Genomic DNA, 13382 nt, shown 5'->3' with positions numbered 1-13382 from the left:
AGGGCAGAGTTGAGCATTGCGAAGACCAATATACAGCCATTTGCTTTGCTTAACCCACCATTTTTAAATCCGTGTTTAAATAAAATGCATCGCAGCTGCTGACAGCTACTAGAAATTTCAGAGCAGCGCATTACATTTTTACCCCAGGCAAATCAGTGAAGGGAAAGCACACACCATACAGTCTGCCAGGGAGTGGGGGAAAAATGACCATGGTAGGATCTGAAAATTCAAGGTAGCCCAGTGTTACCTAGATTGCCATGACCCCAGAGGAAGGGTTTCATTTTATTTATTTCAGCTCCAAGCCTGTAAAAGTTTCACTGACTCTGGCTTTGACACAGTACTACATCAGTAACAGTGCAATAAGAATAAATTTGACCTGGAAAAATTGCTAACACTGAAAAAACGAGTGGGTTTTTTTTGTTTGTTTGGTTGTAGATGTGGTGGAAAATGGAGAACTCTGTTTACAACCATGTCCATATACCAAAAACTAAAAATGGATCCAGCCCGGGTTAGCAGCAGAGAACATGGGAAAGTAAAAATGTAGTACTAACAGGGTTTCCAAGCTAAAGCTGTTTTATTGCAGCCTAAATGATCTCCATATCCTGATGTGATGCAATGGCTTTAAGCAATTATGACACTTATGAATAATAGTAGCTCAAGGCCATGAACCATGTGCTACCTAAAGCTCTCCCAGTATTTTATTTCTATTTTTGTATGCAATGGCCACATTGGTGTGTCCCCCCCGCGCATTTAAACAATTCAATTTTACTAGCATTGACCTGAATTCAGATGCTGACTGCTTGTTTCCAGTTGCGACCATTTTGCTCATCTTCCAAAAAACACCTTAGTATGCTTAAAAAATAACAGACCTACAGTTAGTCTTTCAGTGATGCAGAGCGGAGAAAATAGACGGGTATGAAACTATGGGTGGGAAGCAGATCAACTTTTGGTAGAGAAATATTCTTCCTTTATTGGTGAAAGGCTCGCTGCACAGATTGGGATCTGTAACATCAAAGTACAAGTCCTGTACCGGTAACAGTAAGTCGAGTCCTACTTGAAGTCCCCAATGTGACGTCCAGACTTAGCCCTAGACTGGAATTTGCTTCTAGATGAGGAGTCAGCGGCTTCCAGACAATGCAGGTCTTGCAGGGAGCACAGCTCTCAGCTTAGAGAAGCCGTCAAAATTTTCTCCTCCAGAGGTTTTCAAGAAGACGATGGATAGTTGTCTGCCTGCGATGGGCCAGGACCAGCAAATCCAGCATCCATGAGAGTGGATGGACTAGCTGACCTGCGGTCTAACCCTATGGTTTTAACACTCTTGGAGCCTATTTTGCTGACATTTTCCCTCTTTAATAGAAACAGATATTGTTACGGTGAAGGGATTCTTGAAATTAGGTTTAAACTTTGTACAGGAAAAGGAGTCTGTGATTAATGGAAAATATGACACATTTTATCCGGAAAAGCAAAGAAATTAATCTCATCAATTATTTCAAATAGTGTGGCACCCTAGTGACATCAGCAGCTAATGAGGTGAAGATAAATTAAGCCACAGCCTGGCCTTTTTTTTTTTCTTTTTTTTCACAAAAGGAAGAACATCTGGTGTTCACCAGCTAGACCAATCGAGTCTCAAATTAATCTCAGTGAAGCAGCATGCTTCCCGACTGTTGGGTGTGTGGGACCACTTTTTCAGCCCTAACCACTGGTATAGAAAACAGCTTGTTGAACGAGCCACTGCAGAAATCTTCTTGTCATGAAGAACTCATTAGGTCAGCAATAAAGTGATTTATCAAAGGCTTGGATAGCAGCCACTGGCTTCACTCATACAACAGGCTCAATTGTGAGGCTTCAAGCAAAGGCTCACAAATTACCATTATAATCTTATAAGTATGCCTCATCTACACCAGTCAGCGCTTGGTCACTGAAGTGAAGACCAAGCAATACAATCGTTCTTGACCTCTATTATGTGTTGTCAGCCATCCAGTTGTGATCCAATGAGTTAAGCAGGTATGGATGCTTTTGAATAGTGATGAAAGAGGCTGTTTACGCTGCAGGAGTGGCTGGAAGCAATGCAGCGTTGCTTTCTGTAATCTTAACTCCTCCTCGGGGACAAGGCATTGCAAACTTCCTTTGCTCGATCCTGGGAGGCACTGAGCAGTGCGAACTAGCACCCTGCAGGATAAGGGCATTTATCCTGTGATCAGCTAAGACTTATACAGCTTTGACGCTAGTATAATCTGGCGTGTATGCAATCATCTAGTTCAAGCCACTGAAGTTGAACGTGACCTTTTACCTAAGAGCTGTATTTTTGCACTGGTGCCATTTTTTCCTGGGTGTGCAATAGGTGAACAGGGCAGGGGCAGAGGCAAACGTCTCATCACTGAGGTCCTAAGGTCTGAAATACAGTCCGAGGTCTTTATTTTCTCCGCCGTAAACACACGCTCATTTTTTGTTGCAAGAAAGAATTCAAATAATAAATAAATAAATAAAATCAAGCTGCAAGAAAAGCTTGAGGAGCAGATCTGACCCTTACAAGCTGGGTGACTAATACGTGCCCACACATATCTACTATATTTAATTTTCTTGCCCTCTCCCTGCTCCTTTCCCACCCCTGCTTGAGTCTTGCTATCTACACTCACTGCCTTACTCTCTCCGATTTCTCACTGCATTTCCGCTCCCCATCCAGAGCACCCCTTTTTCCCAGGACAGGAACGCTGTTCAAGCAGAGTCAAGCATTAAGGGCTTACAATTTCAAACAGATCCTGCTAGTCTCCCCTGCCAGGGGCAGGGCTCTTCCCATGTATTTGGAGAACAAAGAAAACGCTGCTGAAGAGCAGCTGAGTGCTGCTCCTTCAACAGGTTTGCGGCTCAGCTTTTCTAAAGGGAGAGCCTCATAAAAGACTGACAGTTCGCCCAATGCCGGCAATGTGGAGCAGCATTTCTATACGCCACACATTTCCCAGTTGCACAGGAAGCCCCCAGCTCCCCCGGCAAGCCTCACGTCGGCATTTTGCTACCATTCATCACCTTTTATCATAACTTTCCAATTTGTTGAGTCAAATGTCATCTTCTCCCCTCCCCGCCAGCTCGCCCTGCTTCTAGCTGAGCATTCATTAAACGGACAGATCGAATTTGTTATCATATATTTCGGGCACAAGGCGTAAACTGGAATAAAGGACCTCGGCTTCTCAAGGCTCTAATAATAGCCCACGCTATCAGTACTTGTCTGCGCATCCCCAGGAAAGATGATGAAAGATGCTGCCCTAGTCAAGTGTCTAGCGAGAGCCCCAAACTGCTAGGAACAGAGAAATACGCACCTTCGGCATGCACTAGCATTCAGGTTTTTGCCGCGCACATTCATTATACTGTTTTACATTTAATTCAGACAGCAGTCCTAGGCAGGTCCCTAGCCGGTGCTCAAGTGGGAAGTTGCATTCGAAGAAGTGATGAATTAAAAACAACAAGAATAACCCCCCGGCAGAGGCGGGGGGACCAAGCTGCATGCCTTCTGACAAAGACCTCGGCATGCCACGTGATATTTCCGCAAGGTGAGGAAAGCGGCACGGGGCCAGGCCGAAAATGGGGAAGGACGTAAGGAATGAAGGAGCTGGAGACTAATGAGCAACCAGGTGATGTCTGCAGAGTCAAGGGGCTGAAGATGGTATTGACTGAGAGTATTGAGCTTTTTGGACAATATGGGAAATCAAAGGGATGCCAGGGAGCTGGAGGACTGTGCTGCCGTCTCCCTTCCCCCAAAAGAAGGTAATTACTGAGGGACAACTCTGCATTCAGTACTGGGGAAAGGCCTAGGATGATCACAATGCAGCAGATTACAGATAAAGGCAGCCAAGTCCTGACCTGGTGCGAGGTCCCAGCTGAGTCCACGGAGCAGGCTACCTGCACCGCAGCGAGCGGGGAAGAGGGAGCTGCTGCCGCCTCGTCCTCGCAGCTGGGCAGGAAGGGCCCAGGCAATAGGCAGAAGCTTGGCACAGCAATGGCAAAAGTAAGTGGCATCAAGCAAAGGGCTGAGCCAACTCCCCACCTGGGCTAATGGAAAGCAACGGACCAAGAGGTTAATTCTGATTCAAGGCCCGGGACGCTAGAGACATATTGCATAGGTCTAGGCCCTGACAGCAGAGAGCTGAGTGTTGCCTCGGAGGCCACCGGCCCCACTCGCCCATTCCTACTCCGTGTGCAGGCCCGGGAGATGAGGTGGTAAGGACAGCATGGAGGCTTCCCACGCCACTGATCCCGAGTACACGGCAAACCCAGGTCTTGAGGGCAATGCCAGGGTCATCCCCCCTGCCCCACCAAATGCATCCCCACTGCCAGGGTTGAGGCCCACGAACGTGGAGCAGATGGGCAGAGCGTTGTGTGTGGACAGACCCACAGCGAGACTCAATTCCTGCCCTGAAAAGGGGCTGTGCACGTGGCTGAGGTGCCGAATGGAAGAGTTCCTCTTGTTTTACAGCTGCAGCATTAAGAAAGCAAGATCAAAAGGCTTTCCCAAGGTCGCACAGAAGTCGGTGGTGGAGCTAAAACTAGACCCAGGGTCCCAGCTGTGTGTCGGCGCTACAAGACCATCACCCTTCCCCCAACCCACTGGGGTGGAGCATCCGCACCGACACACAAGCTAGACGGAGACAAGCTCGTTTTACTTCCCCATCTAACCTCCTCTTCAGCCTCTTTGTAAACACTTAGGCTGTGCTTTTCGCACGCAGTCAAAGCACCCTGCTAAAAGCTTGCTTTGGGAAATTTCCAAATTGCTTTATTAAATAATCTTCTATACATTTACCTACTAGCAACTTAATAAAGATATGAAATTAAAAACACATTATCTCTATCTATAATTATCCAACTTTAGCAGCAGGAGAGTGCTGCATAGTTAGTCATCACATTTTTAAAGCATAATTACTTTATATAAAAGTAAAGTGGAAAACATTTCCCCACCCCAACTTGTAGGGAGATAAAAATGCTCCTTTGGGAAAGTCGGCCAGTATGCGACAAGGGGGCACATGGGATGGACCTAGTCCTTTGCCTTTCTCCAAAGGTCCAAGTTACATAATTCAGGAGGGGCTGAAATGCTCCACAGCAGTCTACCAGCTCTGGTGCAAAGATGAAGTCCCTGCCTCGTTTTCCCCTCACGCTTTGGCAGTAGGTTTTCAGACACACGACGTGAGTGATCTGGACATGACTTGCCATCGAAAGACTTTCCCCTCTCAGGAAAAATAAAAGCCAAGACAAACCAAAGAGCCAATCTTCCCACCTCCCTGCTGGCTACGGCCATTTCCTCCCTGCTGTGGCATGTCCATTAGGCTTGAAAACTGAGGTCCTTCTTTAGGCACTTTCTTGCTCGCGTCTTTCTCCTTCCCTGCCATACAGTTAAGAATGAAGAAGATGCCTCTTGAAGTATGTTTCCTACAAGTACGTAAATCAGATTAGGGAGGAATTCTGGGAAGGTGGGGGTAGACGGATTAAAAGAGGCATGAATATTAGGAAGAGATTAGATAGCTAGGACTGGGGGTGGTGGCGGGGGTGGAGGGAGAGGTAGTCGTTTGTTATGAGCTGCCTAGGGCAGGTCTAGAAAGTAAAGTCTTGTAGGAGCTAGCCTAAGCACCATAAAAAGCCAAGCTTTTGCCAGGGCTCTCAGGGGTTCAAGGCATCACACAGCAGAGCGCAGCACCCCGGGTTTTAAGTTCACCTGTGCCTCTCCACTCCTCATCAGACCGATAGCACTGATGGGGGAGGCAGGAAAGCAGAAGCCCAGGTGTCACGGTGCAGGGTCCCCAGGGATGGCCTTGATGCCCCTAGGGCTCCGTGACGTGCCAGCTTCGCCCAGTCTCTCCTGCCACGTCTCCTTGGTTAAGATAATAGGTAGGGAGGCGGCCCTCAAGTTGCTGCACAGTCATGGCAAGTCGCTGCTGATAGACCCCGCTAAACCCTGTGGGTTTTTAGACCTCTCGCTGGGTCCCACTCTAAGTAGGTGCCTCGCGAGACACCCGAAGCCTTACAGGCTAGACACGTGGCTCCAAAACCTCTCCTTTACCATGCCCCAAGCCTCGCAGGTGCTATTTAAACATCGTCCCTTTTGATGAGGCCTCCTGTCGTTACTGGGTCCTTGACCCCTGTAGCCGCGCCCTCTCCGGCACTGGGCTCTCTGCCGCCGCCTCCGTTATAGCCTCATTGGCGCTGGGGCTCTACACGGCGGCGTGCCCTCCTCCCCAGGTAGCCTTAGCCCACTGGTTCAAATCGCAACGTAAATACGAGCCCCGGGGCTACAACATAACAATAACAATGAGACTGAAGGCCACTCTGCCCCTTTAAGGAGGCGAGCTTCTCCCTCAGCCATGTGTGCCTCCTAGCCCCAGGTACTTTGGGAGCAACTACAGCCCAGTCTTACCTGTAGCAGAGCAGGCAACCCAGCACCTCTGCAAGAGCTCCTTCCCCCGGCTGCTGGCAGAGAACTAACTCCAGCCAGCCCCAACCCTGGGGCTTGCTTGTGCCTGTCCACGGCCTCGTCTCCTTCCCGTCAGCTGCCCAGGTGCGCGTGTTAGCTAGTTCCCTCGTTAGCTCATTAGCCTGCTGCCTGGGCACCCCGCAGCTGTGGGGCTCTGCCTTGCTCCCAGAGCTCACTATGGCTAGCTGCTTTTGCTCTTAAAGGAGGAGGCTCACTGTAGCACCCCGCGCCACCAGGGAAACAGAAGTACAGAGCACCTCCGATCCTGGGCTCTCACACCCAGTCTCAAAATTATCCAACCCCTCCCCCCAACCGTTCTTCCCCACCCCCAAAAAAGGCATTTCCCTTCTGTAAAAATATTGTAAATTCTGCTCTTCCTTCCAAAATGTCACAAAGGTTGGCTAGGATTCCCTAATGGGACTTCTTGCTTGTGAACAACTCAGTTAATAGCATAAAGACCCCTATAGGACATAGCCCCATAAAAAAGACCCTGGCACCCTGTCTCTTTAATAAATGTAGACCATTTCCCCATGCAGGATCTGAGCACCCGCCCCCAGCGAGGTTTTTGTCAACCTGCACCAGCCTCCTTTTGCAATCTGGGGATGACAGCGGTTGCTGTATCTGAAGCCCAAATCAACTGAATGTCAATAGATCACAGGTAGGAGCATGGCGTGTACACAGCAGTTGGAATATAAACCCATGGATGCAATGAACCAAATTGGGCGCCGGGTGGATTGTCAAGGCCTGTCGTTTCACAGGTACGGAGCTGTCACCGATGAATTATTCCCAGTGAATTAAGCGGCAAAAAGGTCCTTCGCTCACCCAACCCTGGCACAGGCCCCCTGGAATCTGTACCTTGTGACATCTCGGCATAAACCTTGCAGTTGCTTGTTATGAAACAATTTCTTCCCCTGCCAGGAATGAATTATGACAAAAGCCCAGAAAATCCTCACTGCAGTAGGGTTGCTCTCAGTCACCTTGCCCAAGGCATTATTACATGGTCTCCAAGTCATAAAGGCGACAGTACGAGAGACGTAAAAGTCCGCACTTTTTGCTCCACGTACCGTCTCCTAAAGCCGAAAACGTGCTCCCCGCCTTGCGGAGGCCACGTACCATCCACTCCTGCCCATGCTTGTCATGGTAGGCAGCCTGAGTTTTCAAGCTGGGGCTCTCAAGCAGGTGTTATGTTGCTGCGATGATCCCTACATGCATTGCAACGGGGATTGCTCCTGCCTAGGCCCCCGCCCATTGCCTGAGCAGCAAGCACAGCCGGCCAGGAGCTGCACCGGTGCTTCCAGGGGGTGCACGTGCACCCGCTCCGCATCGCCACTGGCATGCGGTAACTTGTTCTTTGCCAGTACCCAGTGACGCCCAACCACCTCCCAGACTCTGCTTTCTCCGGTTATCTTTGCAAACGACTTTTTCCGTTCCAGCCCATTGGGTATTGGCTTAAACGGATTCTTTTTAATCCTTTTCGCTAATGGCAAAAAAAGGAGAGATGTACACAAACCAATAGCTGCTTTAACAAGCACGGCCTAGCTTCTTAAACAAACAGCACGCTTCTGTGCCTCGATCCCCACGCACAGAAATTCTCCTTCACTTCTCCCTTTGTGTCTGCTCCCTCTCAAACAGCAACTGCTCCAAAACAACCAACAAAAGAGCACAAGTAACATCATGTAAAGCAAACATGCCAGTCTTCCTCTGAACAAATGCACAAATAGCCTCCAGCTTGAGTCAGAAGAATATACAAATACTTAAGCAGCTAATTCCCAAGCCCAGCCAAACAAGGATAGAGTTAAAAAGACTCCGAACACCTGAGCAAGCAAAACACCCTCTTATCCCTCTCTAAAGTCAACACACAGACAAATCTTACTCACTCTTCAAGCCAGCCATAATATATTGCCTGCCACAACCATGATGATTGTACTTGTACTCTCCACCTCAACCTAATACACACTTGGCAGATTCATAATTCTTTCCAGCCCTCCAAGACAAACACGCTGATGGCTGATAGAGGATTTCAATTATAACATTCCTGGAAGCCTCAACACGCGGGCCCACTGTTCAGTGCTACCGCGGGTTCAAATCCTCACCCCGGGGAATATGACCTGGTGTCGCACACTGGTGGCTAATTGATAATGTGAGAAACTTGGCATGTGTGCATGGATGACTCTCTCAGGTACCCAGGATGTAGCTGTATTAGTCTAGCGGCCAAAGGAATCAAAAACTTGTGGCAGAGGTGATATCTTTAATTAGACCAACTAGACATTTGCAAATAAAGACTTTTTTTTGCAACTATCTAGCTGGCCTAATTAAAAGATATCGCCTGTGCCATGCATTATGATTCCATATGACTTTGTGCATTTACTTGCAGAAACCAGGAGGGAAACCCAGTGTCCCTTTCACGTGGCCTCTTTCCTCGGAATAGGTTCTTATGAGACAAAACCAACCAAATGGAGGGTTGACAATACTTTACACAAAAATAACACATATATTGCTGTCTGCAGTGAAAAAACAGATAAAACATGTAATGCACTAAGCCAAAACAATCCAAAATGCTCACTCCAAGGTATATTGGCTGTGGACTGCCTTAGCTGCGTGCAAAGCAATGTATGGTTCATGCTTAGAGAAGTGCATCATGACTTTAGTTGACTTTACACTCCTGCACACCATTTCTAACTCCTGGTTCATCTCTTCGCGGCCCGCCACATCGCTTGAGGACCTGAGGCTGTTTTGCCATCAGCCTCAGCTCAAAGTCAGCGCCATCTTCAAAGCTCTCCCACGCCAGCCTGACTTCCATCCTCAACATGCATGCAGAAATGCTGGTAATTGCTGGGCTAGATTATGCATTGCACAAAGTGACACCACAGTGTGAAATCCCTCACTGTATCTACCAGCTTATCAAGACATTCAGCTCAGTCCAAATAGATTGATCAGATGCTGAGCAAAAGAGTTCATTTCAGCAGCACGCAACAGATCATGGCTGTTTCAAGTATTTCTTCTAAGTGAAATATTTTGCCTTTCAAAAAGGATAATAGCCTCTGCAGTCTATGAAGCATGACAGATGCATTTTTAGATCTTTTACACGACAGCATTGACTGATACACCATCTCCATTCTGTAGCTCTGCTCAGCCAAAGAAAGTCTCACCTTGGCTCCCCAGAACATGCAATTCTAAAAACATGTCTGAAAATTTACCCATCTATACATTTTTTTTTTTTTTTATTGAATCAAATCATTCATTTGCTAAAATGAAGAAGAGTAACAAAAAACTTCACACACAGGGAGAAAGAACCAGGCAGATTATGCATTTTTAATTGACTGCTACCCCAATTTAGCATACTTTCCCGTTTCTCTTAGAGCAATCTGAAATTAGGGAATACAGTCTGATTTTGAGCTGAACTCACTGCAAGTTGGGCCTCCTTCCCATTGCCTTTCTTTCTCTTTTTGAAAATCTCCCTTGTTCAAGGCCCAATAGCAACAATGCTTTGCCAGAGACTCAGCATATTGCCCTATTTTCTCGTATACAGGCAGTCCTCGACTCAAGATGTTTCAAGTTGCAATGAGCGGCACCGACGACGTTTATAAATTGACACTATTTTGTCTTTACAATGCTTGATGCAACACCACGCCAGCGAACACGTATGCTGCGTCGCCCACCTCCCTGGAGAACATCTGTCCAAATTTCCTTGGACGCTTCCTTTAAGAAAGCTGATGAGACTCCAGAAAAACCTGCAGCCAAGACTCCTGAGAAGACTCCAGCCAGGAGCCCTTCACAAAGTCCAACCAAGAGCCCTTCACAACGTCCAGCAAAGTCACCTCAAAGAAGTCCTTCCAAATCAATACGATTGCTATTTACAATATAAATACATTAATGTAACTATATTACTCACCTGATGTATAATACATAAATACATCAGGTGAGTAATATAGTTACATTAAAATCAGTGTTCCCACAGAAACTGTGATAAATGGGGGACTGGTTCCTGAACTAAGGCCTGATGCCCTATTTTCACCAAAAATAACCCAGAATTTTGTACAGTTGTGTCGTAAGTCCGAGGACTGCCCGTACCACCCCCCAAATGAAGATACGCACCTTGTTTTTAGAAAGCAGTATGGAGATAAGGCTTTTGCCGGTGTCTCGGTGTAACACTGACTAAACCCTCCTGGAACCACAGAGGGTCTGGGAAGCGTGGCGTCCCAGGGCAGCGCGGCACGTTAAAGTTAGGCATCAGAACCTTACAAAGACAGCAGCAAGCCTGTTATTTCTTCACTGAAAATAGTTCTTTACAGAAGTCCCTAGAAATAATAGTGTTGTTTCATATCACAAGCCTCATCAAGTTACTACAGACTGCAGCCATCAGCTCGCTTGCCCTCAGCCAGCTCAGTGGCTCTTCAGCCAAAAACTTCGGCCTCACCAGCAGCTGCGGGAGGGTTAACCCAGGACTCTGCCTCTACTGCCTCAGGAAGAAGTAGCAGCCAGTGTGGCAGCCACTTTCGCAATATTAGCAGCTCCAAAATGTGTATTTTAAACATAAAGTTACAAATAATATATTTATTATTTGTAACTATAACTTATTAAAGTGGATTGTGACTATACAGTATTAACATTATACTTATATACAGGGTCTTCGTAAAGCCCTTGCGCACTTTTAAACTTCAATAACTTAGGTTGTAGGTAGGATAGAAACAATCTATAAATGGCATTTAAAAGCAAACTGGTTAAAGTTTTAGGACAGCTAGAGTACACAATGCTAGACTTCATAAGTAATAACGAATCTATTTTTAAATCAGATGGAGCTCCGTGCCACTACACTCTGAATGTACGACAGTTCCTAAATGACGTTTTCCCAGAGAAGTGGATAGGCAGAGGTGGACCAATTGCTTGGCCACCTCGTTCACCTGACCTGTCGCTGTTGGACTTCTTTTTAGTACATATTTATTAATATACATTTATATTATAAGATATATGTATTATGATAGAGTTTTGTAGGGTGTGTCTGTAAGAGATGCTAACTGCAAAGTAGCCTAATAACACTGTGCAGTAGTGTCGGGCAAAACCCACACTAATATGCTATTATGCAGTAGTATCAGGCTACTGCGCAGTTCGCATCTGTAAAAACCCATGTGCCGCCACTACTGCGTTGTAGCACCAGTTACTGCACATTGATTTAGTATTTGGTTATGTAAGTACTAAACTTTATGCTCAGTAACTACGACACATTAATGAACATGTAGACACACCCACAGGGCACGTCTACACGTTTCCTACAGTGACATAGCTATCACGGGGGTCTACACGGGATCACCAGCTACGTCACTGTAGCAGCAACCTAGCGGCAAAATCTAACCATGTGCCATGTGCATGGTGCAGTAACTGCCCATAGTGCACTGTGCTTTAGTACTTCCTTTCATAGCAACATCGCCATACGGTGATGTGTAGATGCGCCTGTAGAGACTATTTCTTAATCTCTGGTGAGAAAGTCTGCAAACTTCTTAGACCTTCTCCCGATGGATTTTTCTCCTTCAAGGTGCTGCACGCACTGCCTTTTGCTTCAGTTGGAGCAGTTAGGGATTTAAGGATAAGCGCCCACTTAAAAGTTTTATTAGACACAGGATCTTCCCAGTTTCTGTAGTGGGTTCTTGGGCTTTGGGGCATTAATGTAATTTAAGGAGAGGAATATACATGATGAGCAGATAACACGCAAGGTTCTGAGAGGCCGGTCACAATTCCCGTTAAAGAAGTTGTTTTGCCGTAACACCTTTTACCATACTACTTTTACAAGCATTTGGATACTTGAAATGAGATACTGAAACATGGACCAGTGTAAAAAATTCTTCCCTATAATAGCTAGTCTTTCCCCTCAGCTACGATGAACAGACTCCTTACCTGTAACTAACCTCTAAGCAGGGATGTTCAAGTGGAAGTGCCACGGGGAAAAGTAGGACACGGCATGTGTTGATGTGTATCCAGCAGAGCAGAATCACTAGGCTGTTTTTAAAAGGTAAGGCTTTGCTTTTTTCCACTCCAATAAGTACAGATGGGAATAATTAAGTGCCCCGCTATATACTTAGGGAGTTGTGCAAAGACGCTTCTAATTAACCAACCCTGCAACAACTAGACCTGATGCCCTTGTGCCCCTCTCTGAACACGCTACTAAGGGTTTGGACCTACCATTCATTTCCCATGGATCTGTTGCTCCACAGTAACTACGCACATATAATGTGTTCCCCTTAGCCTCTCAAAAGCGTATTCCCATGTCCATGCACTAACAAAACCACCTTACATATCTTTCTACCACATGGAACCTAGCTTTCTTTCCAAAAGCCTCTCCAAATGCTGCACTTGAAGATTTTAGGATTTTGCTGGCATCCACCAAATTTTAGGATTTTGCTGGCCTCTCCGGACCTTTTGGGCAACAGCTTCAAGATGGCTCCTGTATTTGCTCCCAGTGTTTAAAGACACGGAAGGTCATGCCACCGCTTTATGCAGTGTAGCTCCCCTGACTTCAGTGGACGCACTTATGACTTAACATTGCGAAGAGCCACACACTTGGACTTCACCTTGGACCTCTGGCATCCTCCTCGATTATTGACAGCAGACCCAGAGCCAGCCCTAGGAAAATATCACAGCTACGGTTTCAGCACACAGTGGGTAAGGTCTGACCTATTTTTAAAGCTGCTAAATATGCAAAGAAACTAAATTAGCATGTTGGGGGGAATTGCAGAAACAGCTCGAGGTTTTCTTTACTTTCTCCAGTGCATCTCAGCAGCTTTTAGCCCTAGTGTTTCCTACATTTAAAATGCTCCTGCTGCTCAGGTTTTGACATGGGGGTACAGCCCGTGGTAAAGCATGGCAGGCTGCGGTTTCTCTCTGCCAGTGCTACTCAAGGAAACTTTGGCGCCCCGGCTATCTTTCAGCTCCCCAT

The sequence above is a fragment of the Crocodylus porosus genome, unplaced genomic scaffold, assembly GCF_001723895.1.
Source record: "Crocodylus porosus isolate Cpor-Errol unplaced genomic scaffold, CroPor_comp1, whole genome shotgun sequence".
Classification (NCBI taxonomy): domain Eukaryota; kingdom Metazoa; phylum Chordata; order Crocodylia; family Crocodylidae; genus Crocodylus; species Crocodylus porosus.
Note: the sequence above shows the minus strand (reverse complement) of the source record.